This window comes from Cebus imitator, unplaced genomic scaffold (genome assembly GCF_001604975.1).
Source record: "Cebus imitator isolate Cc_AM_T3 unplaced genomic scaffold, Cebus_imitator-1.0 Scaffold702, whole genome shotgun sequence".
Lineage (NCBI taxonomy): Eukaryota > Metazoa > Chordata > Mammalia > Primates > Cebidae > Cebus > Cebus imitator.
In genome coordinates, this window is record NW_016108017.1 from 442,745 (window position 1) to 447,869 (window position 5,125).

Consider the following 5,125-nt stretch of genomic DNA (forward strand, 5'->3'; position numbering starts at 1 on the left):
AAGTCAAAAGAAAACTTTGGAAGAACCGAAGATGCAGTTCTAACATAAAATAATTTAAGATGCTTAGACTGCAAGGGGAGGGTTGAGGGTGGGGGAGTAAAGGTTGGTGTGGAATGGAGATGCTGCAGATGTAGCATGTAATGCTGTGCACAGTGTGGAGGAGATAGAAACAGAAAATAAGGGGAGAAAAGACAAAACAGTGAACTTGTAAGAATTAATAACATGTCTAACCGAGCCCTAATACCACTGTTGGTTCTTGAACCTTGAATTATTTTTGGGAAGAGTTGATAAACTCCCCAACATGTAGAGCAGTTAGTTTCGATAGCCTCAGATAGGACAGGAAGTTAAGCCAGAAGAAACAATGACGATAATATTGAATACATGAAGGGATGTAAGAGAGACACATACAGCAACAGATTTGTTGTTAACTTACTTTCTTTTTTTTTTTTTGAGTCTCACTGAGCTGCTGAGGCTGAAGTGCAGTGATGTGATCTCAGCTCACTGCAACCACCATCTCTCGGGTTCAGGCGATTCTCCCATCTCAGCCTCTCAAGTAGCTGGGATTACAGACAGCCGCTATCATGCCTGGCTAAGTTTTGTATTTTAATAGAGACGGGGTTTCACCACGTTGGCCAGGCTGGTCTTGAACTCCTGACCTCAAGTGATCCACCTGTCTTGGCCTCCCAGAGTACTAGGACTGCAGGCATGAGCCACCACACCCAACCTGTTGCTAACTTTCAACAGACTCCAGCTATAATTATGCATATTTGGTTATTTATAGTATAAGACACCTAGGAAATGATTTGGCTTTCCTTGAAGTCAAGCCAATGCCGCTAATATATCTATCATCCTGTGACAAAAGACAAAAATTTTGCAGAAAACAATGATAATGAAAAATATATAAGAGAGATAATGTGCTTTTTTATGCTTTACAGCTCCCCTGCCCTCATGGATGTTGAATTTCTAATCTTTCCAATTTGAGATTTTCCTCTAGCATAATAAGTAGTAATAATGCATTTTAAGTAGTCTCTATAATATATTCCCAAGAAGAATTAGTTCTTCATGCCTGAAGAACTTTTAATATATCAAACTGTCATAAAAGCCTTATTTAATGGATCTAATGTGTACTTACACATTAAAATATGCACCCAGTTCCAACAGCCGAAATGAGTAAACATTTTATATTAAAAAAAAAATTTTAAATGACAAAGATGTTAGTATCCACTTGGTATTTTATAAGGAAATGAGATAGTTGGGAATTGCTGAGACATTTTGCTTTAATATTGGGTACCTCCACCTTTAATTAGCATCATGATAATATATTTAGATCTTTCCTTAAGAAAATCGTTTTCTATGTTTTTAAGATCTTGCTGGCCTCTAGTGGTAATGTGCTGTTGTTTAAACATTTTCAATTCTTATGAGTGTAAAGCCATTTGGAAGGCCTAGTCTGTCAAAAACTTTACTCTCAGTGTTCTGGGTTAACAGTGTTCTCAAAGTGTACATGTAACATCACCTTTCTCCTAAAGACTAGGGAAGCTGTCTGAGTCACTCCGACTCTGTATTTTGAATGATACTAGTTAAGCTCTGAAGCAACCTCCCATTATTATAGTGTATGTACAGTGGTAATTACTGTGCAAACTTTGCACTAACAATTCTTCCCAGAATGTTTCAGCTCTCTTCTCTGAAGATTCTAGGACTATTTTTTCCTTATTCTGTTTATAACAGTTTTTATTTTCTTAAGAGGAAGTTTTAAATTTACCACTGAGATTCATGTTTAGGCTCACCTCTTTATTTGATTTGGAAGAATTTTACATTTGAAGTACCGGTTTACTAAGCAAGACAATGATTTGTCGCTTTTGTTTTTCCCTTTTGTCATGCAGATGTGAAAGGGCCACCCACCCATCGTCTGTCTTGTGGTCAGTCACCCTACACAGAGACAACAACATGGGAGCGGAAGTATTGCATCCTCACAGACAGCCAGTTGGTATTGCTCAACAAGGAGAAGGAGGTGAGATGGATATTATTCAGGAAAGTTACTTTCCTCTTCTGAGTAAATTCCTGAGATTACCTAGTTTTTGTTTCCATTTGATAAGTTATATTGTAAAAATAAAGGCTTGATGAATGATATATATAAGTCTAAAAGGCTGCTAATGTTGTAAAGATATGTTATTTTCATGAACGAGTGGGTTTCCACAAGATAGGGCTGGATTTTCACTAAGATACAGTGAAAGAGATGTTGAGTTAAACTGAGGAGTCTAGAATGGGAAGGGTTTGGATTGTATAGGCCTGGCCCTGAAAATGGTCTAGAAGGGGCCATAGGAAATTATATCATTCTATTTCATAGCAAAAACAAATGCCATTAATTGGATTAATTGAAAGAGGTTTAATGAAGGGACTATTTGCAGATGTGTGGGCAGCATAATGGACCTATCAGAGTGAGGAAGCACCCACAAGTTAGCAATTGCAGAAAGCAGTTATCACCCTAGGCTTCCAGAGCAAGAGAAGAAAGCAATGTTTCTAGAACCTAGAGAACTGTAGTTGCATGAGAGAGCTGCTTGACAGTTGCTGTGGTTATGCACAAAAGAACACAGCCTCTCCCAAACAAAAATGGCCAGCAGGGAGGAAGTAAGACAGAATAAACACCCCACATTTTTTCTTCTGCCCTTCTGATTTCTTGGCAGCGTCACCTGTTGGCCAACTCTAACTCGAAGGGCAGAAAAACATTACTTTTTGGTGTATCCTGTAGAGGTCAGCTTCCTAAAACATATAACAAGGCCAGGAAGGACAAAGATTAGAAAATATCTGGCAAGGTAGACAGAATGTAACCAGGACAGACATCCAGTTCTAGATGTACTTTCTATTTTTCTAAATTAAAAAACTCTTAAACTTACCACATGTTCTTACTATTTTATTCCTCGAACTGTTACAGTTTATAAATCCTTCCACGTCTAGCTCATTTATTTGCTTATTGGTGATTAATCAGATAATTGATATTCTCATTTGGTATGATAAAACTACCCCATAAAAGCATCACAGTTCCCAATTTCTATCATATAAGAAAAAAGTGAATATAATCTTTTTTTTTTTTTTTTTTTTTTTTTTTTTTTTTTTTTTTTTTTTTTTTTTTTTTTTTTGATATGGAATCTCACTCTGTCGCCCAGGCTGGAGTGCAATGGCACGATCTTGGCTCACTGCAACTTCCGCCTTCCAGGTTCAAGCTATTCTCCTGCCTCAGCCACCTGAGTAGCTAGGATTACAGGCACATGGCATCATGCCCAGCTAATTTTTGTATTTTTAGTAGAGACGAGGTTTCACCATTGATCAGGCTGTTCTCAAACTCCTGACCTCATGATCTGCCTGCCTTGGCCTCCCAAAGTGCTAGGATTACAGGCATGAGCCACTGCGCCCGGCCAAGTAAATATAATCTTGACAAAGAAGAGGAATAATGAGAGGGAAGGAGAAGATCTCATTCAATGAAGGAGAAAGATTAATTGCCAAAACTATGTAAATAACTAGAAAGATGTAGGTAGAATATTTCTTCAGTAAGTCACCTTCCAGAGGTGAGTTCAAAAGAAGCAAAGAACAGGAAGCACATTTCTTAATCCTCATCTGTGGACCCCTACCTCCCCTTTCTCTTCTCTTGCTCCTTCTTCCTTCCCTGTCCCTTCTCTTATCCATCAGCATTTTTTAATATGGTAAGGATAATACCAATAAAACAATGTCAGTTTCTTGTATTTTAATAGGCATTGCTTACTTTCAAGAGCCTTGTTAATATGCCTCTATGAAGAACTTGCTTATTCTTTTTCTCTAGCCATTGAAAATATCTTTTATATTTGTTATCTCCCTACCCATAACCCTTTTCCAGTATTTTAATATTCTTAAATTTAATTTTATTAAAATAACTGAATAAAGGTCAGACTTTTCTAGAACAAGTTGTATATGTTGCTATGTTCATATTAAGTAGATACATAATAAAAATTGGTAAAGTGAACATTAATATAGAACATTTCTATTTATTCAAACTATTCAAAATATTTATTTTAACCAACGTACTGTCAGCAGTCTTTTCTCAGAGCTATTAATCAGGAGTAATATAGGTCAGGCATGGTGGCTCATGCCTATAATCACTTTGGGAGGCCGAGACGGGCGGATCACTAGGTCAGGAGATCAAGACCGTCCTGGCCAACATGGTGAAACCCTGTCTCTACTAAAATACAAAAAATTAGCTGGGCGTGGTGTGCAAGCCTGCAGTTTCAGCTACTCGCAGGCTGAGACAGGGGAATCGCTTGAATCCAGGAGGCGGAGGTTGCAGTGAGCCCAGATTGCACCACTGCACTCCAGCCTCGTGACAGAGCAAGACTCTGTCTCAAAACAAAACAAAACAAAAAGGAGTAATATAAACAGATCATTTGTCATCTTTTTGCCCTTACCTACATTTTATTCAGCTTACTACTGTAGCAGATGAAATAGCTTTAAGTATAGATAGCAGAAAGTTAAGAAGCATGCCTTTTCCAGAACCAAGGTACAGTTCCTCAGTTATAATCAATTGAGTAACCTGCACTTGGGCCACCTTTTGTCTCTTAAAATAACTGTCCATGATAAATAATTTTCTAAAACACTACCTTTTGTTCTTTATCCTTTTTTATGCCAGTCATCTCAAGTAACCCTAAACACCTGGGGAACCCTCATTCCCTATGCTGCATGTACTCTCCCTATGGCTCTGTGTATTCTCTTTTCCGACACCGTCTTCCACTTGTCCTTCCCCAGGACCTCTTGTAACCCTTTCACTATGTCCACTGCAATTCCAAGTTCATCATCAGCAAAACCAGCTGTTTCTTCTACCTCTTCTCTGTAGGGGTCCCTTAATTTCTTAATCTTACAAGAACCAAGATCTTCTCTGAGGATACTATCTTCCCTGAAGTTTTGTCAGTGGATGGCTGTTTTTCTCCTACAGCTCTCCTACCATAATGTCTAGGATATCTAGGATAGGTGTCTTCCTCTTTCAGGGCTGCTGTCTGTTCTCTCTTGTTTTCCCTAAAATGTCCAAACTCTGAATCTCACATTGTAGTCATTTGTTCTTTTTGAGACAGAGTCTTGCTCTTGTTGCTTAGGCTGGAGTGCAATG

The 5,125-nt window shown here is 38.3% G+C and overlaps 1 protein-coding gene across 1 annotated transcript in view; it reads left to right on the forward strand.

Annotated features, from left to right (window-relative positions):
- Positions 1 to 1,885: 1,885 nt before the first annotated feature.
- Positions 1,886 to 5,125, forward strand: part of RASAL2 (RAS protein activator like 2) — a 188,110-nt gene continuing 184,870 nt past the window's right edge. Inside the window, exon 1 of the mRNA XM_037734999.1 lies at positions 1,886 to 2,008. The gene's annotated coding sequence lies outside the window, so the exon portion shown is untranslated. The remainder of the gene's footprint in view (positions 2,009 to 5,125) is intronic.